This window comes from Doryrhamphus excisus, chromosome 15 (genome assembly GCF_030265055.1).
Source record: "Doryrhamphus excisus isolate RoL2022-K1 chromosome 15, RoL_Dexc_1.0, whole genome shotgun sequence".
Taxonomy (NCBI): Eukaryota; Metazoa; Chordata; class Actinopteri; order Syngnathiformes; family Syngnathidae; genus Doryrhamphus; species Doryrhamphus excisus.
Window position 1 is genome coordinate 5,185,437 of NC_080480.1, and position 27,976 is coordinate 5,213,412.

At 40.1% G+C, this 27,976-nt stretch overlaps 1 long non-coding RNA gene across 1 annotated transcript in view; it reads right to left on the bottom strand.

The window, feature by feature from the left end:
* LOC131103126 (uncharacterized) overlaps nucleotides 1-27,737 on the bottom strand; it is a 72,324-nt gene extending 44,587 nt beyond the window's left edge. Inside the window, exon 1 of the long non-coding RNA XR_009119562.1 lies at nucleotides 27,267-27,737. This is a non-coding gene — a long non-coding RNA (uncharacterized LOC131103126). The remainder of the gene's footprint in view (nucleotides 1-27,266) is intronic.
* Nucleotides 27,738-27,976: the final 239 nt, after the last annotated feature.

The window sequence follows — 27,976 nt, forward strand, 5'->3', positions numbered from 1 at the left end:
AAAATATAAAAAATAAAAATAATATATTTTAAAAAATAATAATAAAATAACATTTTAAATAAAACACCAGATGGTGGCGCTGTTTTTAAAAACCCCATACATCGGACCGACCTGAGATTTAAAATATTTTAAAAATATATAAAAAATGTTTAAAAATATTAAACATTTAAATAAAAATTTAAATAACAAATATTAAAAACATTTAAACAAATATTTAAAAAAATAATAAAATAAAAATTTAAATAAAACACCAGATGGTGGCGCTGTTATTAAAAACCCCATACATCGGACCGACCTGAAATTTCTCACACAGCTCCGCAAAGCACCAGCTCTAGCTTTAGGGTGTTTTGTCAAATCAACACAAAATTTGGTGCACACCTTTAGAGGACTGGCAAGCACATGTGTGTAAAATTTGATTGGTTGAAAAACACGTCCACCATCAATCAAAACATCTAATTGAAAATACATCATCATAACCATTTGTCTAATGACTATAAAACTGATTTATTTTATTACATGCATGCATTCAAGTCAAGTCAAGGTGTTGTTGGTTCGATTCTCCATCCTCCTGTGACCATGTCGAAGTATTCTCGGGCAAGTTGGTAAATGTTTTAACAGTGCCAAAGCGACTTTAACTCCATAAACCCGATGGTGGCGCACCTATTAAACCACAAAGTTTGAACCCATAAATCGGACCGACTAGAAATTTACAGTTTTTTAGGGGAACGACAAGCACATGCATGTAAAATTTGAGCAAAATTAGTTGAAAAACATGGCTGCCGTGAAGCAAAACAGGCATTGATGGTTATTGCCCATAAATCAAAGCCCATTTGTGGAATGATTAATGATTAATTAATCAGGTTGTCTCTCACAACCTGAAAGTAGCTGGTTCAATCCTCCATCCTCTCATATTCAAGTATCCATAAGCAAGATAATGAACCCTCAGTTGCTCTTGGTATTGTGTCATCAGTTCTGAATGTGATTATTGTATATGCATGTGCAAAAACATTGAAAATATAAAAAAAAAAAAAGAATGGATTATGCAGTAAAACCTTCACCAGACCAGACTGAGGAGGCAGGTAGTCGCAGACAGTCTAACAAGCGCAAACACTTGACCTTCCGTGTTGCAACCTGAACTTGACCCCGGAGTCAACCCTTTTAGGCGCCTGTGTTAAAAGGCAGAGACGATCATGTGACCTGCAGAACTCGCCCTTCACTTAGCAAGCGCTCACTCGTCCCGATTTCACGGGTGTAATTTTCATCCACATTGTTGGATATGTTTATGGGCGTGGGCGTACATGTGTGTGTATGTGTGTGTGTGTGTGTGTGTGTCATCATCAGTCAAAGTAACACATAAACACACTCATGTCTTCACCTGCCGCAACCTATCATTAGCGCTGTCATGAAGGCACCTCCGCAAGGGGCATCGCAATCCCAAACAACCGCAGGCACACACACACCTGGAGGCCCAAACACACACACACACACACACACCTCCTATTTTCTGCAAAGCACTGTCCTTTCTCCTTAACCGCAACGGCTAGTTATTTAAGTCACTTCCTTGCAAACGTGATGAGCGCGTAAGATCGCCGAGCAAACATCGGCTCACGTCGCACACTTCACACACGGCCTGCTGTGTTTAAGTCTGCCCCGTGCAAACAAGCACTTGATCCCGAGTTAATCAGAAGAACAATGGAAGACCTCGGGAAGCTAGGACACCTTTGGAAAAATTAAAAAAAAACCTATAATCACTGCAATGTTTGCTCTCCTCTGGTAGGTAGCAAGACTTCCTACATGGGAGCGTCATGGCGTTCTGTTCAGGGACGGATTAGCATGAAGCAGCTAACTATGACAGGTGAGCAAAAAAACCTGAATGGTAAATCAGGCCTTAAAGGCAACAGTGTGCATGTTATTGACGTGCTACAAGAATGAGCAGACGCTAACACAATGACTACGCACAGTTCAGCGTCACGCCCCAAAGCGCAACAAATCATGTGACTTAATAACAGAGTGCCGTGCCACTGAGATGGTCCAAGAAGCATCTTTCTCCCCCTTGAGGATGTCAGCCGAGGACGATGAACCGCAGCTCCCCAGTGCTGGCGGCACTTATGCAGACCATGACACTACCACCACCGTGTTTGACTGTCAGTAAACCCCATAATGTTGCCATTCCACTCGTGTTGCAGCTGCACTGCTAAACAAGCTGTGCACAGACTTCTCTAAAATCAACGTCCACTTGAGTAATGTCTCTCTTTTGGTGACAGAAAATGGAGGGATGAGCTTCGTTTACATACGTTTAATCTGATACCAGTTCCAAATTGGTGCCAAAACCAGCACTTGGCGATTACGATTGCTGTTATTATTTTTAAATGTTATACTACATTATTATCTTCCATTCCAAAAATTAGAAAATGAATCATTATTATTATTGATATTATTATTTGTTTTTATAAATTGTATTATTATTATAATATATTATTTATTTGGTTTTATATAGTTTATTAGATTTTTTGTTTTTTTATTTGTTTTATTTTTATTTAATAATGTTTTTATTATTACAATATTATGTTGTATTGTTTTATATTTTTCATATTTTAATATATTTAGTTAATTTAATTTTTTTGTGTGTAAATGGTGCCGAAACTGGTACTCCAAAAATTCAACAAATTATTATGGTTTATATTTATGTTATTATATTATTAACATTACTATATTATATTATTTTATATATTTTTGCTTAAATGGTGCTCAAATTCTTTTTAAAAATGTTGATTTTATTTTTATTTAATAATGTTTTTATTATTACAATATTATGTTGTTTTATATTTTTCATATTTTATTTTATTTTGTTAATTACATTTTTTTGTGTGTAAATGGTGCCGAAAGTGGTACTTCAAAAATGTAATAAATTATTATGATTTATTTGTATATGTTATTATATTATTATCATTACTATATTATATTAGTTTATTCATTTTTGCTTAAATGATGTCCAAATTCTTTTTAAAAATGTTTTTATTTTTATTTAATAATGTTTTTATTAAATAATAAGTATAACTATTATAATTATAATAATAATATGTTTTTCATATCTTATTATATTTTGTTAATTTATTAATAAATTTTTGCTTAAAAATAAGCAACACATATACTGTAGCTAAAAAGATAGCACTTAAAAATGGTAAACATTATTTATTAGTTCATTATATTATATTATTTATTATTATATTTGATAATTTAATATTCTTAAATTAATTTTCATACTCAAACAGGTTTGAAAGCATGCAACAATAGAATATGAGCCAAGCCAAGCTCTCGCTCTGAAACACGTCGTGTATGAATGAGCTCATCAAACAGCAGTTTATACAGTTGGGGGGTCTGTGCAACATCACGTCTGAGCTGAGCCACGGAAACTTGACGGTGTCTCCCCGCTTCATTTACATACAACAATATACAGGACCGAGACCCGCTCCTCCCAAACACACACACACACACACACACACACACACACACACACACACACACACACTGAAGGCATGCTAAACTCAAGCTGAGTCCCTGTGACAAGAACGTTTGTTTGTTTGCAGTTTGTTTGTTTTGAACAGCATCAAGTGTTTATGTGGCGTTCAAAGACCGTCCAGAATCGCTTTACTGACTCTTTTTTTTTTCCACTCAGGTAAAGATGCACATTTGGAAAAGGAGGTGGGGGGTGATTGCTGTGAGAAAAATGCAGAGTCGTCTCCAGTAAGTGGAACTGCTGAAAGATCCAGCCTGGGGTTACGTGTGTATGTGTGTGTATGTGTGTGTATGTATGTGTGTGTGTGTGTGTGTGTGTGTGCAGATGTTTGAATGATGACACAAAGCACATCCAGGTACGGTCCCGCCATCTGTACTTCCTCCAACCCCCGCAAAATATATCCCTGCCATCCCTGCTGAGAATTTGCGGTGTGTCGGAATGAAAGAGGCCTTGTCTAAGGGCCTAATCCTCGGACGATTAGTCAACGCGTCTCGATTAAAAGCTGACAAAGAAGACACCCCCCCCACCACCCCATCCTCCAATGGCAGCCCACAGGTGTCCATGAATTGTCTTTTATGAAACACCTGGAACATTTGACTTCAAGTCAGCTAGCAGCGTTACTTATCCAACCTCAGGTCAACTGACACGTTGCCATGGTGATGACATCATAACGTGACACGTACGTTACCGACATATTTTGCTCATCCAGGTGCCCACCCAGGACCACCACCCACGCACCCTCACCTTTGGATGGTGACCAAAACAACGACATTGCAGACACCAGCGGCTCAGAGGAGTTTGAGTCCAATGAGAAAAAAAGTCCTAATTTTACGAGAACCATGTTGTAATTTTATGAGTAAAAATAACGCAATTTTAGTAACAAAATTATGAAAAATTAAAACGGAAAATGATGAGAAACAACAAAATTAAGTTGAAAAAAATTTAATAACATTACAAAAATTAATTCAAAACATTACAGGAGTCAAGTAATAATAAAGACTAAATTGTAAATAGTAAATAAATAGTAGAAAGTTTTTTTTTAAATGTTAAAAAGTGGTAATTAATTAGAAAAATGTAATAATAATTTCAGAATATTATGTGGAAAAATAACGTTGCTTTAGTCACAAAATAATGAATAATAAAGTCAGAAAATGATGAGAAACAACAAAATGAAGTTGTAATTTTTGTAAATTTGTGGGGAAAAAATACAATAACATTACAGGAATGAAGTCAAAATATTACAGGAGTCAAGTAATAATAAAGACTAAATTGTAAATAGTAAATAAATAGTAGAATTTTTTTTTAAATGTTAAAAAGTGGTAATTAATGAGAAAAATTTAATAATAATAATTTCAGAATATTATGTGGAAAAATAACGTCTTTCTAGTAGTAAAATGATGAAGAATTAAGTCGGAAAATGATGAGAAACAACAAGAATGAAGTCAAAACATTACAGGGGGCAAGTAATAATAAAGATTAAATCGTAAGTAGTAAATAAATAGTAGAAAAAAATTAAAAAAAATGTTAAAAAGTGGTATTTAATGAGAAAAATTTAATAACAATAATTTCAGAATATTATGTGGAAAAATAACATAATTTTAGTAGCATAATGATGAACAATTATATCATAATATTATGAGAAACAAAACAAAATAAAGTTGGAAAATTAGGTTGGGGAAAACTTCTAATATTATAGGAATAAAGTAATAAACCGCCATAGAATATACACAAAATCCAACATGTGATGAGCCGGTTTAGGTTCATACATGCTAAAGTCTACTTGCAGTACTTCATTTACTACCACAACATTCCCGACTATTCCCGCTATTTACTGCTGAATGGCGAAGGAGCTCAGTTCCGTTGTTGTCAAAGTGCGTTTAGGCCTTAATCTGTCCCTTGTTAACCAGTGGCAGCTTGAGTGTCAGGAAATGACCTTTAACCCCGCGGACCGACTACTGTACTTCCCCCGTCACATCCATCGTGCACCAAGGCTTGAGTGAAAACTCAAAAAAATGGGAGTAGTAGTCTTTGGGGGCCGGACATGGGGAGACTTTCCCTAAGAGTGGGGATTGGGGGGGTTCAAATAACAATGACAAGATGGAGGGCTTGAACGCTTCCTGCCATCACATGTTGTTAGGAAGACCGCAGCACTTGCCAATCAGACAGCCGGACCCGCCTGGTTCAGGGGGCCCATGGGGTCAGAGCACACATGGTTTGAGTTGGGTTCCATGTCGGAAGGGGTAAAGGAAAGAAGGAAGGCCAGGGCGCAGGAACCCACCAATTCTCTCTTCCTGCTCCTGCTGGAAACGTGATCCGCGTGCCCATCAACACGGAGCACCGCAAATGTCCAGGAGGTGGCCATGGAGACGGCGCGTTCGTGGCAGAGCGCCCCCGTCGCCCCCCGCCCCCAATTCAGCCTATCAGTTCCCTGGGAGCCGTGCTCATGTTTCATAATGAGCTGGGAGCAGCAGATACAAAAGCTTTCACTCACGCACCAAAAGTAGACATTTCTAAGGATGACCTTGACCAGCACTTCTCAACTGGTGGGTCGGGGGCCTTGGCTGGGCTGACATCATACGGATTATTCTAATGACATTAAAAAAAAACTTTGATAAATGAGAAATACATTTTAAAAAGTCCTGTGCAGATCTCCAGCTGGTCGGAACGTCCTCTGAACAAAAATTCACTTTCCGAAGAAGACGTGTGGCGTGCCAGCTGTACCAAACGGTCCACGAAAACGGGAAAAAAAACCCGCCGAGCCCACAAAAAGCCTTATCAGCCTTTGAAAAGTGCAAAAGGTTTGCCAGAGACCTCCGTGGCAGCACACCGCCTGCTCGGAACATGTGCCCGAATACAGTGCACCTTGCTGGGCCACACCAGACGGCTCCTCCGGCTCTATTCTCTGGTTCTCCTGACCTCCGTGGCGTCACAAGGGCTGCTCGGAACATGTGCCCGAAAACAGTGAACCTTGCTGGGCCACACCAGGCGGCTCTTCTGGCTCTATACTTTGGTTCTACTGACCTCCGTGGCGTCACAGGGATGTTCGGAACATGTGCCCGAATACAGTGCACCTTGCTGGGCCACGCCAGGCGGCTCTTCCAGCTCTATACTCTGGTTCTCCTGATCTCCGTGGCGTCACAAGGGCTGCTCGGAACATGTGCCCGAATACAGTGCACCTTGCTGGGCCACACCAGGCGGCTCTTCCGGCTCTATTCTCTGGTTATCTTGACCTCCGTGGCGTCACAAGGGCTGATCGGAGCATGTGCCCGAATACAGTGCACCTTGCTGGGCCACACCAGGCGGATCTTCTGGCTCTATACTCTGGTTCTCCTGACCTTTGTGGAGTCACACCGGCTGCTCTGAACATGTGCCCGAATACAGTACACCTTGCTGGGCCACACCAGGCGGCTCTTCTGGCTCTATACTCTGGTTCTCCTGACCTCCGTGCTGTCACAAGGGATGTTCGGAACATGTGCCCGAATAGAGTGAACCTTGCTGGGCCACACCAGGCGGCTTTCCTGGCTCTATTCTCTGGTTCTCCTGATCTCTGTGGCATCACAAAGGATGTTCGGAACATGTGCCCAAATACAGTGAACCTTGCTGGGCCACAGCAGGCGGCTCCTCTGGCTCTATACTCTGGTTCTCCTGACCTTCGTGGAGTCACACCGGTTGCTCTAAACATGTGCCCGAATACAGTGCACCTTGCTGGGCCACACCAGGCGGCTCTTCTGGCTCTATACTCTGGTTCTCCTGACCTCCGTGGCGTCACAAGGGCTGCTCGGAACATGTGCCCGAAAACAGTGAACCTTGCTGGGCCACACCAGGCGGCTCTTCTGGCTCTATACTTTGGTTCTCCTGACCTCCGTGGCGTCACAAGGGATGTTCGGAGCATGTGCCCGAATACAGTGCACCTTGCTGGGCCACACCAGGCGGATCTTCTGGCTCTATACTCTGGTTCTCCTGACCTTTGTGGAGTCACACCGGCTGCTCTGAACATGTGCCCGAATACAGTACACCTTGCTGGGCCACACCAGGCGGCTCCTCCGGCTCTATTCTCTGGTTCTCCTGACCTCCGTGACGTCACAAGGGCTGCTCGGAACATGTACCCGAAAACAGTGAACCTTGCTGGGCCACACCAGGCGGCTCTTCTGGCTCTATACTCTGGTTCTCCTGACCTCCGTGCCGTCACAAGGGATGTTCGGAACATGTGCCCGAATAGAGTGAACCTTGCTGGGCCACACCAGGCGGCTTTTGTGGCTCTATTCTCTGGTTCTCCTGATCTCCGTGGCATCACAAAGGATGTTCGGAACATGTGCCCGAATACAGTGCACCTTGCTGGGCCACAGCAGGCGGCTCTTCTGGCTCTATTCTCTGGTTCTCCTGATCTCCGTGGCATCACAAGGGATGTTCGGAACATGTGCCCGAATACAGTGCACATTGCTGGGCCACACCAGGCGGCTCCTCCGGCTCTATTCTCTGGTTCTCCTGACCTCCGTGGCGTCACAAGGGCTGCTCGGAACATGTGCCCGAAAACAGCGAACCTTGCTGGGCCACACCAGGCGGCTCTTCTGGCTCTATACTTTGGTTCTCCTGACCTCCGTGGCGTCACATGGGCTGCTCGGAACATGTGCTCGAATACAGTGCACCCTGCTGGTCCAAACCAGGTGGCTCTTCCGGCTCTATACTTTGGTTCTCCTGACCTCTGTGGCGTCACAAGGGATGTTCGGAGCATGTGCCCGAATACAGTGCACCTTGCTGGGCCACACCAGGGACTCCCCCGGCTCTATTCTCTGGTTCTCCTGACCTCCGTGGCGTCACATGGGCTACTCGGAACATGTGCTCGAATACAGCACACCTTGCTTGGCCACAGCAGAGAGCTTACGTTCTACACCAGCACAAGCACTGTTGATTCAGTCTCAGAACTTTTTGGAGGGGTTTTAACTTCAGGTGTGCGGTGCTGACCTGACATTCAACCACACACGGTGGAAACATGCTACACAGCACAGAGGATAATGGGTGCAGAGCGGGAGAATATATAGGTGACGCATGGGTGAGGCTGTAATTACAGGCTGTTGCAAGAGTCTTAATTGCCTCTGCCTCAGAGCCAAGTTGATGTCAGTTCAACTCGCTCCTGTTAGCGAGAACTCCCGGTGACCTCCTCGTCCCTCCCTGAACAGCGGAAAGATGACTCAATCTTCTTTCGAGCGCCACAGGTTACGCTCGGTCACGTTAACAGTGTGCCGCGCTTGTAAAAAAACAAAAACAAAAAAACCATACATGTATTCTTTAAGAACTCCATTAACGTGTTTGCGAGGATCCAAGTCACAAACAAAGCAGCACGGTGAGCTGCTTCTGCAAGAGCTTGCAAGAGGCCATTTGTTTGTGCACTGCGGCGTCTGGCACTTGGAGGAATTCTTGTCCCAGCAGGCAGCAGGTTTTTACAGTGTTGTTGCAGAGGAGGAATGATTTCATGATAAAAAAAAAAAACACACACAGTAAACACACACAGTGACTCTGCAGCGCACGAGTGCTAACACTGGCAGAAGGTGAAACATTTCAAATGTTCCCACTGAGTCTGAAAGACGATAACACCACGTCTGCTGCACGATGTGACGTACAGCCACGCTGTGCTAACGATATTTTATCAATTCAACACTAGCATGGAAACAGGAGTTCAGGACATTTGGGAATACTTTATTAGGTACACCTGCAAAATCTAATTATATACCGTATTTTCCTGACAATAAGTCACACTTTTTTCATATTCAAATATTCAAATATATATATTATATATAATCAAATAAGTACTGTCTTTTTTGGGAAATATTTTACAAAAAAACTTGTAAATGTTCTTTTTGTAATATTAGGACTTTATTCATACAATACCCAACCTAATTTTCCAAAAATCACTATTTAAGATTTCTTCAATATTTCAACTCTATGCTACTAAAATAAGATAACAAAACATTAATTAGCTGCTTTCCTCATAATATTATAATGATATTCTTGTAAAACTTTTCTTATTATTAAAAAAATATTTTTGTAATATTTTGACATATGCTCCTTAATTTTTTCGATATTTTTTCTCAGAATTATGACTTTATTCCTAGAATATTTTGACTTTCTTCTCTGAGAATTACTGAGTTTTCTTTGTTTCCTCCTAATAATACAAATTAAAATACATTTTTTGTTGAATATTTCAACTTTATGCGAATTGTAAATATTACAAATATTCTTGTTAGATATTTTTTCTCTTAATATTTTAACTTGCTGAATTTTTTAGTTTTTTCACTCTTATTTTTACAATGTGGAAAAAGTGGTTCGCGCGCAGGCCTCACAGCAAGGAAACCCGAGTTCAATTCCACCCTCGGCCATCTCTGTGTCGAGTTTGCATGTTCTCCCTTTGCATGAGTGTGTTTTTTCCGGGTACTCCGGTTTCCTCCCACATTCCAAAAACATGCTAGGTTAATTAGCGACTCCAAATTGTCCATAGGTATGAATGTGAGTGTGAATGGTTGTTTGTCTATATGTGCCCTGTGATTGGCTGGCCACCAGTCCAGGGTGTACCCCGCCTCTCGCCCGAAGACAATTAACCTAGCATGTTTTTGGAATGTGGGAGGAAACCGGAGAACAATTGCTCAACAATAGACAGCAACATTGTTGGTCTTCTTCTACGACTTCAGGTTTAAACATCACTACAGAGTGTCGTCGCCACCTATAGGAGTGTTAATAAATGACGCTCCGTTGCATAAATCCCACTGAAATCAGGTCAGCGCCCCACCGTCGGAGAATCTCTGTTCTCGACTTGAGTCTTTGGCCGTCACAATCCGAGATGAAGGTTTCGTAAGGCGAAAAACGGCCAAACCTCGCATGCAAACATGTGCAGCCTCTGATCTGCTTACCGCGATTAGACGCAAATGACCCGGCTTATGACGTGGAAAATGATTAACCGTTTATATCCGACACACGTAGACACCAACTACGCTCACCAGTGCCTTAACTTTGTGTTTTGTTTTTTTTTTTGACTAGGTTGACTTGAGGTTGAATGAAAGGCTTTGTGTGTGCAAAGCATAACTCATCAGATGTGCTTGAAACTGCTGCTGGTGTTGGAGGTGATGCAGGGTAATTACGACATTAAGGGAAAGGAATTCAAAATAAATGTAATCTCTCAATACCCTTCACTTCTTTACAGCCAACATGCTCCGTCTTGTAGCGGGACACACAGAGAGAGCAAGAGAGAGAGAGAGAGGGGAAAACCGTGTGGGAATGTTCTCACAGTAGGAACATAAGTCCCTGACCCAAAAATGCTCTATGAGAGAAGTTGTAGTTCCAGGTGACCCAAAAGTAACTGGACTTCTTATTGGTTGGGGATGAGGTTTCAGTTCATTCATTCATTCATTCATTCATTTTCTACCGCTTATCCTCACGAGGGTCGCAGGGGGTGCTGGAGTCTATCCCAGCTGTCTTTGGGGAGAGAGGCAGGGTACACCCTGGACTGGTGGCCAGCCAATCACAGGGCACATATAGACAAACAATCATTCACACTCACATTCATACCTATGGACAATTTGGAGTCGGCAATTAACCTAGCATGTTTTTGGAATGTGGGAGGAAACCGGAATACCCGGAGAAAACCCATGCATGCACGGGGAGAACATGCAAACTCCACACAGAGATGGCCGAGGGTGGGATTGAACTCGGGTCTCCTAGCCGTGAGGCTTCTAAAAAGAAGCCTTCTAAAAATAACAGACACATGAGCAAATATAGAAAAATCATCAATTTAAAATATTAAGAAAAAAATATCTAACAAGAATATTTGTAATATTAACAATTTGAAATATTGTTAATATTAAATTAAATATATATGTATAAATAAATGTGAATACATAAATAATTAAATAATATATATATTAAACAAAATAAATATAAATAAGTTGAAATATTCAACAAAAATGTATTTTTAAGAAGTACTGTATTATTAGAAGGAAAAAAAGAACATGCAAACTCCACTCAGAGATGTCATTGTATGGTCATATCACCTCGTACTTTAGTACGTGACAAAAAAAAATGTATTAAATTAAATTAAAATCAGAAAGGCAGGAAATGAACAAATGTAACAGTTACTGATTGTAAAAGTACCAGATGGAGGGGTAGGATTTAATAAGCTTTGCTTCTTCCTACTCCTTTTGGACATGTAGAACTGTGAACTGATTATGTGATGCATTCAATTGTAATCTGATGCATGTTCAAATGAAATAAAACCATTACCATTACCGAAAATTGGAAATGAAATGGACACTGTCCACGGACAGAAACCAAGGAAATGACTCAAATTGCACCATGACAAGGAATGTGAATAACTAACCTGTAAACGTTTTGAGTTTATTTGTATTAATGTTGATGCTTTGTTTAGAAAACAATTGAAAAAATAAAGTAAAAAAAAGAAAAAAGAAAAAAGAAAAAGGACTAAACAGGCTTTAATACAAATCTCAATCTGTTCTTTCCATTGTTAGTTAACTCGGCTGCCAAAATATGCAATGACGTGCAAACGAGCTTGTAAACGAAGGTTGCACACATTGTGAGATCTCCAAACTCTTAAGTGTAAAACTGTCCAATGACGACGCACAAGAGGGACTGATATAATCTAAAGACATATGAGCACGCTTATACACACACACACACACACACGTAGAAGGTGCTAGAGTGCCAGCTGTGTTAATGACGTGGGTGAAATATCCTGCCAGCACAAGTTTTTATAATTTGTCCTCAATTTCTAGGTGTGGTGCTTTGTGTTCTATATCTAATTACAGTTATTTAAGCATACTAGAATGCAGCTGGAACTGGAATACAAGATTACTGATGCTAAACAACAGCTAAGATCGACACATTTCAGCCTGGTCTTATCCTACACACACACACACACACACACACACACACACACACATGCACAGATACAATGCACTTCCTGTCCAGGAGTGCATCGTTCACGTCCAAGATCAAGTTCTCATTAACAAGTTTCTACCTGAGATTCAGTAAGTAACAGGAAAGGGAAATTCCACATGCAGATTCACCTTAAAAACTTCAAGTGTTCCTTCCATTGTGACCTGTACACACACACACACACACACACACGTACAAATACTGGTGCGTTTGTCAGTTATCGCCATCATCAGCCTGACACCTGGCGCTCGGCAAACAATTATAAACTCATCAAGCAAGCGGATCCTGGTGGTGTTGGAAGTCTAATACGGAAGGACAGGTGGTCACAATCCTGACGGGTGGGAGATACGATACGGACTAAGTTCAAAATAAATGGCTTTACATGGACGTGGATGCATGTTTGGTTGCATTAAAACACAAGAAAAGAAAAGAGAAAAAAAACTAATATAGTCATAGTCATAGCATTATTAGAGCCCTCTAGACATGAAATAACACCCCTATAGTAAACTTTACACCCCTTTTACCCGATATAGTAGACATAATAAGAGAAAATAAGACACACAGGACAATGGAGACAAGGGTTTGGGTTTTCTCTGGGTACGCCCCCCCCCCCCCCCCATTATCCAAAAATATACATGTTATACATACATGTTAATATATTATTAAATATATTAATAATTAATATAGTATATTAATTATTAATGTATTAATTATTAATATATTAATTAATTCATTCACCATTTTCTACCGCTTAGCCTCACAAGGGTCTCGGGGGTGCTGGAGCCTATCCCAGCTGTCTTCAGGGCGAGAGGCGGGGTACACCCTGGACTGGTGGCCAGCCAATCACAGGGCACATATAGACAAACAACCATTCACACTCACATTCATACCTATGGACAATTTGGAGTCACCAATTAACCTAGCATGCATGTTGTTGGAATTATTTTACTTTATTTTTGTTTTATTGTGTGCGAGACACATTTTTGTACTTTGTATGGAAAATGTTGTAATAGAATTATTGCTGTTTTGTCCCCCCCCCCATTGCAAATTCATTCATTTTCTACCGCTTATCCTCACGAGGGTCACGGGGGTGCTGGAGCCTATCCCAGCTGTGAAAGGCGGGGTACATCCTGGAGTGGTCGCCAGCCAATCACAGGGTACATATAGACAAACAACCATTCACACTCACATTCATACCTATGGACAATTTGGAGTTGCCAATTAACCTAGCATGTTTTTGGAATGTGGGAGGAAACCGGAGTACCCGGAAAAACCCCCCAGAGATGGCTGAGGGTGGAATTGAACTCGGGTCTCATAGCTGTGAGGCCTGCGCGCTAACCACTTGTTCCACCGTGCAGCCTTAATTTATTCATTTACCACTAAAATGCATGTCCAATTTGCTTATGTGCACATATTAGATACTGTATATAAGTATCATGCATCTATATCAAGATCTAAATATCTTATATTTCTGATATCAATCTGCCCTCCAAAACATGAGAGCATACGGCCGCCTGTAAAGCGCCAACATATCTTGTCGAAAAAGAGAAGTGGAAAACGGTGGCATCCAATCTGGCCTCACCGCAGATCCGACTGTTTACGAGACCCCAGGCCCAACCCGCTTTTTTACTGCTCTGTTTGAACAATCAGCTACAAGCCAAACAAACAGCGCAAGGAGGGATGTTTTGCAGAGCGCTGTAATGGGGAATGTGGTGGTGGTGGTGGTGGTGGGGGGAGGTGGGGTGTGGGGGGGTTAATACGTGTTCATTAGTTTTAATGGTGCCGAATGAAAACGAAGACTCCTTCCTGCGAATATAAACAAACTTAATAGAACCTCTGCTTTCTGTCTTGTGACTTTTCCATCCTTATTATTATTTTTATTTTTTTTAAATATGATGCAAGCTCCATGATATCCTGCAGAACATGCACTTTCGCGACGTTCTTCGTTCTATTTCCAGGTCAGGAGAAGAACTAGAGCACCAAATATACAAAGCGGCGAGACGTCTTTGTTTAACTTTGTTTAACGGAGACGGCGTGGGACGTTGTTTGATTTCTACTATTGAAACAACACACGGGTTCCACTGGTCTGTTTTAAGCTCGCATGACTCCCATTAGGGACACGCTGCTGGCACCGGGCGGGCCCCCACATCTTGACTCCACCTGAACTGAGATGGACCACGCGAGGCAGGACCAGTGGCCCGCATCAGACCCCGACCACTACCTCCAACGCACATAACCTGAATATAAACACGGCTCGGGTCTAGTTGAGGATATGGAGACCCTGTTTATTTATGGACAAGTCTGGGTTCGAGCACAGAAGATAGATAGGTAAGGGACACCACAAAAGCTTCTTCTTATCTCAGTCCAAGGTTCAAATTTTATTTTATTTCACGCAGAAAAAAGCTCTGCGATGACGTCAGCTCCTCCAACGATTCCATTGACGGGTGGTTGAGGGGGAGCAAAGGTGGAACGTGGGCGTGAGAATTCAAAGAATTCCTCCGTGTGTTTACCGGTAAGAAAAACCCAGCCCATGGAAGGTTTATGGAAGTACGAGCTGAGCTTTCATCTTTGCTACGTTCTCCTCGGCGATATCAGTCCAATGTAGAATTTTTACAATAGCGCTTTTACAGCTTAATGGGCCCCGGCTGCAGAAACCCAGACATGGTCAGGTGTTTTTATGGCGCTTGGAGGTCCTTTGTGACAGGGCCAAATGTCACCGCGTTACTGTACTGCAAGACGGGCGACGGAGAAGGGGGCGGGGATTAATTGCGCTTTTAGAATGTGAGAAAAAGTCCTTCCAGTGAATGCAATTTACAAAGTTAATTAGTGACTCTAAATCAGGGGTCTCAAACACATGGCCCGCAGGACACTATTTTGAGGCCCCCGTCTTGATATGAAAGTTTAATGTTAGTGCGGCCCGCGCAAATTTGATATGGATGCTGATGAAATTTATTACGTTTGATTAATGTTCATGTTAAAGGTTAAATAACTGTTAGTTATCCTCCCTATCCGTGTGGAAGTGGTAAGTTTTTGGCTATTTAAGTTTAAAGGAAATCTCAAGACCCTGCAGTTGCGCAATATGTTGTAAATAAAAAAAAGTATAAATGTGACTATAGTCCTATTAGTGACGGGTGTCACTCATGTCAAATACGAAAGGATCAACTCTACACATGTTCTGCTTCTCCCACACTGGCAGTCATATAATCCCGATTTTGAATCTCCGTTCCACATCGTGACCCGGAGTCACACCTTGTCCACCTACGACAGATATTGTACAGCAGGGGTCTCAAACACGCGGCCCGCGGGCCAAATGTTTAATGTTAGTGCGGCCCGCGCAAGTTTGATATGGATGCTGTATGGTATCATGTACCCAGAAAAAATGATTACGTTTGATTAATGTTCATGTTAAAGGTTAAATAACTGTTAATAGTTATCCTCCCTATCCGTGTGGAAGTGGTAGGTTTTGGGCTATTTAAGTTTAAAGGAAATAACTTGAAGGCTACCGTTTAGGTCGCTAGCTCTCTAGTTAGCATGTGTCTCAAGACCCTGCAGTTGCGCAATATGTTGTAAATAAAAAGTATAAATGCGACTATAGTCGAGTTTTGTCATGCCTACAGGGCTCTAATAAGGCTCTAATTTAGGCTCCAGCACCCCCCCCCCCACGCGACCTTAGTGGGCACACGCAGCATAGAAAATGAATGCATGAATGAATACAAGACATGAATAACGACTCATGTGTTGCTGGAAATCAGTGTTTTTTTAAATAGTGGGGCGGACCCCCTTGGGGGCGGACGTGGTGGACAGTCAGTGGAAGGGGCACGAGAGGCTGTCAATGCAGACCTACCAACATGTACAATTTTATAGTACTCAACATGCAATTTGACTCTTGACTCTCTAGTATTTCAAATCGAGAGGGGGGGCACGAAAAAAATGTATGCCCCTTAAAGGGGCCACGACTGGTACCTAGTGACCAGTATAGAATAAGTCCTTCCACTGAATGCAATTATCTTTATTCAAAGTTTTTGTCATCTGATTTGAACAAAATCCCTCAAGTAGAAGTCCTCCATATGCTTATCACCTGATTCAAATAAAAATGGGTGTCAGGGCATGTGAGTCTCCCCTTCATTGTCTCTGGAGGAGGAGCCATTTCTGTACTTTCTTCAGGTTGAGGTTGCATTCATTTCAGCAGATTTTCCCATGGGTGCATACTTGGTGCTTGAACGCCTCATTATGTGAATGCCGTATTCAGGGAGGACGATGCAGGAAACAGGAAGTTGTTTATTGTTATGTGTGCGTACAATACCAGCGTATAAGTATTGCTTCATTTAGGCAAAAAAAATTTAAATATGCATTTTTTTGGCAAATAATACGTCATACGCAACCACAAAACAGTATTATATATGAATTTATATATTTTTGAAAAAAGGGCTTCTTCTTCTTGTTCTTTTAGTATAAAAATTCCTGTGCCATATACGTCAAGATGCATAGAACGACGTACCTCGCAGGGCAATAAAACGCCGATGAGGTATAAACGTATAAACATTACGCAGCGGCGAATCAGCGAGCGTCTCCAGCTAATTACGACCACGCTGCCTTTAATGCCTGTTTATACGGGACTCCTAAATGAATGCTGCCCCTGGAGCTCCTTCCAACACCACTCAGTGGGACGGGAAAAGCCGAGGGAAAGTGAGTGGGGTTGGGGGGAAAGGGAAAATTAAAGTAGGATAGGGATTTTACTTTGCACTGTCTCACGCGAGTAAACAAAATAAAGACAAGTTGATCATAAACGAAAGGAAATGAGGTTTCGCCGTAGGATAATGTTGACATTATTTCATTAAAGTCCTTCTATAGATGATTAAAGAACTCCAGGAAGTAAAAGTCACATGCATTTGGCTTTCAAAAATCAGAGAACACGATTAATAACGCCATCATGTCGGACGTCAAGAACTTTGAAATCCAAGTCCCAAAATATTCCCCTGCTGTAGACCAGAATCGCTGATCTGGACTTCAGTACCGAGTCCACTCTCGATATGGGGGTGCTTTACTTTTTCGTGTTTCTGGGCGACTTTTCTGCAACACACAGCTGCAGATGTCTGCTGGAGAAAGTGCCCTTAAAACAGGAGAATGTCCACAATTTGTCCACAACCCCTTCCTCGGATTCGAACTAGAGTAACTAGAGCCCTGCAGCTTTAATGTAATGTCATTTAATTACTATAGGGTGACATAAAAACTCATTAAAAGTGTTTGTTTTTAAATATCATGTAAACAATACAGCTGAGTGTTTAGCGTGCAGGCCACACAGCAAGGAGACCCGAGTTCGATTCCACCCGCGGTCATCTCTGTGTGGAGTTTGCATGTTTTACCCCTTGCATGTGTGGGTTTTCTGTGGGGTTTGCGTGGGTTTCTTTTTTTTCTAAATATTTTACTTTTTTTTCAAAAAGAAAACTTGTAAATATTTTTTTGTAATATTAGGACTCTAGTCATATAATACCCAACCTAATTTTCCAAAAAATTACTATTTAAGATTTCTTCAATATTTCAACTCTATGCTACTAAAATAAGTTAACAAAACATTAATTATCTGCTTTCCTCATAATATTATAATGTTATTCTTGTAAATCTTTTCTTCTTATTAATTTTTTTAAAATATTTGGACATACTGTGCACCTTAATTTTTTCCGATGTTCTTCTCAGAATTATGACTTTATTCCTAGAATATTTTGACTTTCTTCTCTGAGAATTACTGAGTTTTCTTTGTTTCCTCCTAATAATACAACTTAAAAATAATTTTTTGTTGAATATTTCAACTTATTTATATTTATATATTTTTTATTTAATAATTATATATATATTTATTTTAATATTAACAATATTTCAAATTGTTAATATTACAAATATTCTTGTTAGATATTTTTTCTCTTCATATTTTTACTTTTTTCCTATATGGTGATTTTCTGTATTTGCTCATGTGTTTGTTCTCTGTTATTTTTAGACGGCGGGCTGCACGGCGAGCAAGTGGTTAGCGCGCAGCTGGGAAACCGGAGTTTGATTCCACCCTCTGCCATCTCTGTGTGGAGTTTGCATGTTCTCCCCGTGCATGCGTGTGTTTTCGTCCCACATTCCAAAAACATGCTAGGTTAATTGGTGACTCCAAATTGTCCATAGGTATGAATGTGAGTGTGAATGGTTGTTTGTCTATATGTGCCCTGTGATTGGCTGGCCACCAATCCAGGGTGTACCCCGTCTTGTGAGGATAAGTGATAGAAAATGAATGAATTAAGCAAAAATCTATTAAAAAAAAGTAAGTAAATATAAGTGTGCAAAGCTAGTATTTTAAAGTTGAAATAGCAGACCTCCCATGTTTCCAAACAGACTTCCTTTAAGGATCCATAAAATCCTAGCCTGACCAGGTTGGGACACATGTGGTCCAGTTCCAGCATGCTAACAGTGAAACGCTGCAGACGCCTTTTTTGGATTATTAGTTGGAGGTGGAGAGAAGGCGGCCTGGGCTGTGTTGCAAGCGTCTGCTGTGTTGTGGCTTGTCGACATGAATGATTGCACATTGACTGGGAATAAACAGGAAATAAAGGCCAGGTAGAGAACGGCTTACAAGCTGCGATAAGACAAATGGAGCGGCATGATAAGAGGAAACTCTACGTGCAAGAAGACTTTGGCATGCATTGTACTACAGAGTACTACAAGTGTGACTAGCTAGTATTTGGAAGTATTAACGCTATTTGTACCAAAGAAACTTGCTTAAATAAATCATAGAAATAAACACCTGATTACTTGTGGGAAGTTAAAACACACCACACTGGAAAAAAGCCCCACCTTTAGTCATGTGACCTCTACCTTGGCCATCATTCATCGGCTGCACTTGTTCAGGTTGGAATTTAACACACAGGAAGCCAATAAGAGGGCCAAAAACGCCAAGTTTCGGCAATTAAAAGACCTCTCATGACTGCCATTTTGTCAAATGTCATCAGGTTTATTGGCTTATCAATGTCGGAACACACAGAAGAAAGGTTTATCTTCAAAGAAAAGGAGAGTGAGAATGAGGGGCAATAAGGAGATCATAATGTTAATCTGCTTTGCAGTGCGGGCACACAGCCTCCCTTCCCACTGCCAAAGGACAACACTTCGGTGTTGCCACATTGCCATCTAGCGGCCAAACTTTGCAATGACACGCTTCGTCCGCTGTGGAATTTATATGAGCCACACCCGGAATGACAGGTAAATTGCTCAGTACAGTACCTCGTCCATTATCGAAGTAGCTTTTAAAAGTACAGTAATTTATTAAGTAAACTGTCGTATTCATTCAGGTTTTTCCAGATTGATCACTTTTCGATCTGGTGAATTACACAACGTCATGAAAACAAGGTTAAAATGCTATTATGTTAAGAACACAAGGTTCTTTCACAATTCTTGCCCGAGTTTGGGCTTGAGTTTGGCAAAGTTAACGATCTAGGTAAGGTTCATTTCCTTTGCAGCATTAAGTTGAATAATGATAACATGTTTATTGCTATAATGACATGTTATGAACAATATAATAGCCGCCTATCAGCATTCATTTCTATTATGTTGTGTATTCGCGATCAGGAGTGTCTGATTCAGAAAGAGGCTAAATTGTGGCCTCCAGCGGCGACATGAAGGTAGGTTTTTTTCTTGCAACTGTGGTGAGAATAAATTAAATCATAAACATATAAATGTAAATATTGGTCAAATTATATTGTACAATTTTTTTGGTAAGAATTAATTATGAATATTCCCATTATGAATATTCCCATTCTGGTATTATATATAGCGATATATATATATATATATATATATATAAATATTATATTATATTATTATATATTATATATGTATTTCTATATAATTTTTGTATTTTTATTTAAATACTTAATTTTGTTATGTTATGTGTATATATATATATTGTATATATTATATTACTTCATATTATATATATATTACATTATATATTATTATTATTTTATATATTATACATGTATATATCTATATATTATCATGAATGTATTTCTATTTAATTTTTGTATTTCTATTTAAATACTTAATTTTGTTATATTATGTTTTATATACATATGCATATATATTATATAATAATATATTAATATTATTAATAACAATATATTATTATATATATATATCATATATTATTATATATTATATTATTATATTTTTTTATGATATTATGTATGTATATACGTATATATATATATAATGTATATATCATTATATATGTATTTCTATTTAATTTTTGTATTTCTATTTACTTAATTGTGTTATATTATGTTATATACTCGTGTGTGTATATTTATAACAATAACATGTATTTTATCTTTTTTATTGGGTCAAGTGTGGATCGGAATCCGCGCAAGTCAAATAATAATAAATAAATAGCGATATGCAGCTGTAGTGGCCACTACAAGAACTGCAGCTTCATCAACCGCTATTGGGCAATTACTAGCATTTTCCACAAGAGGGCGGTAAAGTATTATAAATACCGAATGCAAGACTGCAGTTTTCCAATCTAAACGGCTATAAAATACACAAGTTTTGATGTCATATCATAAAATACCATCCGTCCATCCTCAGTCTGCCATTAAGATACTTTTAATCCACTCAAATCTAATCAGCTAAAGTCTACCGAGTGGGATTAGTGTGGTTTTGACACTTTGTAACAATGAGCAATGGCCTGTCGACAGCGGCCTGGCATGCGGAGACGCTTCGGTCATTTCCATGGTGGTTGGGGGCACTTTGGCGGAATAATGAGGGCTTATCGCTTGTCTGGGACCTTGACAGCCAATTACTGCACAGTCAGTCTGTCAGCGGCTGCGAGCTCGCCGGCCAAATATGAGCACGGGCGCGAGAACTCTAAACTAAGGGCCAGAAAGTTGTCAGACTTGGCGGGCGATGGCGTGCAGAAATAAGCATTTAATTGATTAATAGGGGAAATGAACAACTAATCAGTGAATCAATCAGTTTCCTTCCAGGCCTGGTGGTCTGCTCAAGTCACACAGGACATTTCACGCTCCTCTTCACAACAAAAATGTCTTCTTTATCCTTCTGTGCCGGGACGGGAAGGAAAGCGGGGAGAGGCGTGAAAGAGCAGATGGAATGAAAAAGACCTCCTGAATGAGGATGTGTGTGTGTGTGTGGAACTTTCTAAATATGTAGCAGCGGTACCATGGCAACCCACGCCCCGAAGGTAGCCAAGCCGAGATATGGTCCCAGGTTGGGTGGAATGTGATGTTTGTCAAACAAAAGAGGGAGATTTTCCCTCCAAAATGTGAGGAGAAGAAGAGAAGTGATGGGAAACAGGAGATGGAATTTAAGGTATTTAAGGATACCTTTACTGGGAAAGAATGGGAGGATGTTTATGCTAAATGGTAGGAATACACACGCCAGGCCAGTAGTTGGCGATGTGGTAGTATACGCTTGGCCTGGATAATGACTCCATGACTGCAATAATACACAAGTCTTAAATACAGGACTGAGACACTGAGACACATACAACCCACTATTTGCATTCCACAGGCACGCAGAAAAAAAACTTAACAGAAAATTATTAATTAAACATTTATAAATATTAATTAAATACCGAATAAATCCCAGAAATGCAAGAGAGAGAAAAATAATAACAGCAAAATAATAAACATCTGACATAATATGTAAATAAAAATAAACAGAAAAAACTAAATCTAAAATTACACAAATCATAACTTTTTTAACGTTTTTGAAAATGTAAAAAATGTAAATGCATGAAAAGAAAAATGTAAAATTTATAATAAATCAAATGTGATAAAAAAAATAAAAATGCATGACAATAATACTGAAATTTAATACTTATTTAGTCAAATTGAAATGTAAAAAGATGGAGAAATATATATAAAAAAATAAAAACTGAGGAAAGACATTTAAATGTAAAAAATATTTTTTAATCAAATTTAAGTCATTCCGATTTAAAACATAAAAAATGACAAAAAAATTATATGTTATGATTTTAATGCATTCAAATTTTCATAAATAAAACAGTAAATATAAAAAGCTAAACAGATTATAAAAATGTGTAATAAATAATAATAATATAATAAAATTGTGAAAAAAAATAGTGGGAAAAATAAGAGAAACACGGAAGCGATAACTAAAATATGGATGAAACAACAAATGGATGAAAATAAACAGAAAAAAATCTAAATGCAAAATTATACAAATCATAACTAACATTTATCAAATTGTAAAAATTTAAGTGTAAAATTTATAGTGAATCAAATGTAATTAAAATAAAAAATAAAAATACATGACAATAAAACTAAAATGTTATATTTAAAATGAGTCAAATTGAAATGTAAAAGATGGAGAAAAATATATTAAAAAATGTAATCAAATGTAAAAGTCATTCCAATTTAAAACATAAAAAATGACAAAAAATTATATGTTGTTGTTAATGCATCCAAATTTTCATTAATAAACAATAAAAATAAAAAGCAAAAAAAATTAAAATACATAATAAATAATACTAATATAACAAAATAGTGAAAAATAGTGGTAAAAATAAGAGAAACAGGAAAGAAATAACTAAAACATGGACAACAACAACAACAAAAAAGAAAAAATAGCATCCCTTCTCCACTCTCTATCATCCTTCCTCAATTTCTGCAGGACCACTCTCCCAAAACGGAATAGCGGACTAGCTGGAAGATGCTGCATTCCGTGACACTTTTCCACAGAGCCTGCCATCCTACTTCATTCCCAAAGCAGCGTGACACCACCTTAACCTGGTGATGGCGCCTACGATACTTTGCTAGTTGCTACTTCCCAGATGAGTGCAATGAGAACCTCTCCAGGAAAAATCACACGTGTGAGATGAGGAGGGGGAAAAAAAAAAAATCACAAAAACACTTTACACAGCGGGCCCCAGCTTTCCCTTCTCCCACACACACACACACACACACACACACATAAACACATAGGAAAACAAAGGTACCATTTTACTCAGGAAGGGTCAGCAGTTCTCTCCATCAGACGGGGGCTTGTTCTTGGTCAGAGGCTGCTGCCCAATCTCAGACCAACCCCCCCCCCACAAGCTCCGCCGGCCCCCCTCGGGCCCCCTGCCGGCCCCCGCCACCCCCGGAGACAAGCTCCCCATTGTTCGCTCCGTACTAATAAATGACAGTTCTCCTGTTCGGACCAACTTTAAATCCAAAACTGACAAATGGGGCTTATGATCATTTGCCATGAATCCCTGCACTAAACGGTCATGTGACACCGATGATGAAGGGTTACACTTTCCCGCCAGTTGACTCCACGGAGTAATAGGCCTGGCGCTTCCGAGACATAAAAAGGTGTCATTAATGCAAGAGTAACCGCTTCTCCTGCGCTTGGGAGAGCAGTCGGTCATGACGGCAGGGGGGTTCACAGTCAGGTCACCTGCTTCTCAGGTCTGGTTCTTCAGTTTGATCCAAGGTTTGGACATGAAATATGACCTCATAAACACACGCTTGACTGAGGTAACACCATCTGTTTACCTTTTACCCCCTGTGAGAACCGCAAAAATGTTCATATTATTCTGCAGAAACAATAAAAAAGACCAGCGTCAGTGTTAATATTTGACAAGAAATGTCCGAAAAAATCCAAAAATTAACTTTTTATGCATACCTGGATTAGTATGTGACAAACTGTACCTGTTGATTTGTACTGATCAAATTTCAAGACATTACTAATACCACATCACTTCTATCAGGAGAACCAGAGTACAAGGGGGAGAGAGGCACCTGATGCAGCCCAGCAAGGTGCACTGTATTCGGACACATGCTCTGAGCAGCTGTGGTGCTGCTATGGAGGTCAGGAGTGGAGGCATTCAAATGAGGCTATGACTTTAGCGTAAAAGATACTTGATTTTCTTACAGGTAGATACATTTTTAGGTCAGTGAATGCATCATGCAGAATTCACACAAAATTTCTCCAATTTGCAAACTGTAGCCGTTCATTTTTTTTGGAAAAGCGTGAGGAACGTTCTGCCACCACCGTTTGTAAACGCTCACCTCAATAGCCACGTTTACATGGACCCAAATATTCCAATTCCATGAAACGGAAAGAATGTAACCTTTGTATACACCTCATTCCGAAAGAAAAGTGCCAATTCGAATGAATATATAATCGGATTCACAGGGGTGGAATATTCCTTTCCCCAATCCGATTGAGGTATCTTGTACCCGCTCAATCGGAATGTTGTCAGACTGTGTTCTTCTTCGTGGTGTTTTTCTTCTTCTGTTGTTTATTGGCGGTTGGCAAGCAGCTTTCGTGTGCATTAGCGCCATCTGTGGAACAGAATCTAAACCCTTCTATAGGCCATTCACAAGTCCAGCTTTATTAAAAATGAAAATAATTCTTCTTAATTATAAAATATTAGCAAGATTGAACTTTATCTTTTCCTGTTCCCGGGTGCGTTCTTTCAGCGAATGCTGAGATATGACTTAAACGCAGCTCCAGACGACGTTTGATTTTAAAAAATGGAGGCGAGAAATCGGCACTGTACTGCTGCGGGAAGTTTGTTTTTTATTCAAACTAAATTCCAACACTGGACAAAGGAAAAAACGGCAATACGGAGTTATTCCAAGAAGTGAAAGAAAAACTGGAGGAAGTCGGTATCACGTGATGTTGGTGTTTACGCTTTACTGAGCATGCCCCATTGACTATTCTGGTTGATTATAGCGGCGCATGTAGACATGCGATTGGAATATTCCTTTCCATGTATACCATCACTTTCGGAAATGTCATTCGGAAGCCATGTAAACATGGCTCATGTTGTCTACTTGTGGAGTGTCGAGGATGAGAAGTGACTAATTAGGATGAATAATCAGCTAACTTCCTGTACCAAAAGTGACACAAAAGTGTTACTTTTGAGGGCATCGGTAACGGTTCTCCATGGAGGGTGCCGACATGAGCCAAGGGTCGATGTTTGGTGGCGCAGCGGTGGTCCACTCACATACCACAAAAAGCAGAAGAAGAAGAAGAAGAAGAAGAGCTGGTAGTGTTTAGTCAAGGCCTTCCTTGCTCGTTGACACAAAGTCTGTCTTTGTCCGCCTCCCAGGGTGCCAGATAAAGGAATTCTTGTGTGTTTGAAGGCTTGGGGAGGGGTTGCTTATGTGTGTGTGTGGTGGTGGTGGGGGGGGTTATGGTCTGACCGAGTTTATCTGACACTTCAGCTCCTTTTGTGAAGGCAAGTGTCCCACCGCCAATGCTGGCCATGAGAGTCACTTGGCATTAGACAGAGGGTCCCTCTTCAGCGGAGAATGGGAGTCTTGTTTGGGGATGGAGCGTGTGTGTGTGTGTGTGTGTGTGTTTGCTGTATGATGGACATAGAGTGGCGCTCTGTCCCTCAACCTTGACAATAAACAAGTCTTTCTTGCAGAGGTCTGACGATGACTTGTGTTGAGGTAGAGTCACAGCGACAATATCGATAACTTTCTGCTTCTCGAGATCGATAACGTTTTAATATCTACTTATTTTATTTATATTTAAGTGTAGTTTTTGCACACCTGGGAGGTATGAACGACTTGATTAAATTTGGATTTGGCCAACTGTCCAACAACATCACTACTAATAAGAGAACCAGAGAACAGGGGCAGAGAGCCACCTGCTGTGGCCCAGCAAGGTGCACTGTATTCGGGTACATGCTCTGAACAGCTGATGTGATTCCACAAAGGTTTCTGGTGAAAATTTTGCACTTTTCAAATGCTTCAGGTGGTATTTTGTGTTCTGGATGTTTTTTTTTGTTATTTTTATTATTTAATATTTTTACGTATTTGGTACGTTCTTCCACTTAAAGTGAATGTTTGTTTAAAAGTGAACTCAATGGAAGTCAAAAAAGAGCGCTTGATTTGCTCTACCGCACAGGTAATTTCACCTCATCTGAGCCTTTTATCGCTATGACATCACAATTTCCTCAGCCCGATTTTACCCCCGAGTATTGAGCGTTCATTTTCCCAAAATGAAAATCTGGTTAACAATTTGTCCCAATTTGAACAAAATCAAGTGTTTCCGTACTGAGGCAAATCTTGAAAAATAGATTTTTTTTTTACATTCTCCCAAAGAGAATCAGAGCTTTTCTTCCTGTCACTCACTCACACAAGATAAGCTCATGACGTCTTTCAGGGTGATTGTTTATGTTATGACTCCATCAAATATTAGTTGGGTGACTGAATGGAGTCACTGTGTGGCACAGGGTGGGTAAGTGGGGGGGGGGGGGCTCTCGGAGCCAACAAGTGCAGGTGTAAGGTGCATGGGTGCACGGGAAAGAGGGGGGTGGGGGGTCACACAAAGGATGCAGTCAAGTTTAAAGCATTTCTTTCAAGTCTAACTAAATGAACGGATGGTAGCCGGTGGTGTCAAGACCGGATGGGAACATCTTTTCCCAATCTGGAGAGTCCGGAATGTGAGCGGGTATTATAGTCTATATAGAACCTTAATTCATCGGAAATTCCTAAAATTCCAAAACACATCACATAATGCCATAATAAACATTCTGACTGGCATCAAGAATTCTTATACTGATCAGAGACCACCTAAAAAGGCTGATTTAGGGGCACAATTGTTAGTCAATGGAGGTGACACCCTCCAAAAAAAAAACTGATTTTGTACCCTTGGCATTTTGGGAATACACCTGTACCCCCCTTTGACCCCCCCTGGCAAACAGTACCCGGCCACATGGATGCATTATTAGTCTACTGGAGTCCCAAATTTGAAATAATGTGCAACACAAACATCTTAAATAAATCTGACATACCTGCATGATCAGGAGATGCTCCGTGAAGTCAATCCACCTAAATATTCCAAGATATTCCAAGATTCCATTCCTTGTATTCAATCCCATCCACGACAATATTCATGTAGAATAAGGAAGGAGTATCCCAAGGGAGTCCCACATGTCCGCTGAGGTCCAGCGGACTCCATGCTGGACTTAAAAGAGGTTAGTACTCCTTTATATTCCACAAAATGATCCCCAGCGGTTATGTTAAATCCTTCACATGTTGCCATCATGATCCACTTTTGTTTACAACGTAAACATTCATCGCAATGTTGTTGTTTGTAATCCTTCACCCGTGTGCACGCACTAATATCTCTCGTGAATAATTCATCCAAATTCGTAATTCCAGTAATAAAATTCCAGAAGGGACTTTAAGGAGTTCTCCAGTAAGATCCAGAGCAGCGATGGAAGTTCAGCTGGTTTTCCTTGACGAGCCTCCTTCGTCCAGCGTCTGAGCCGCACTGAGCCATAGTTAGAGCACAGCAGCACAGCACGTGCTGCTATGTCATGACGTCAGCACAGAAAGGCATCACGGGAAATGGAGTTTAAAGCCGACAAAGTGCGATAGCGTAGAAAGGGTGATGTTTTTTTTATTTATAATTTATATTGAACGAAAAGTGGAATGTTATATTTGTGTAAAAAGCATATTTTTTCATCACTTTTTGAAAAAGATAAATAAAATTAAATTA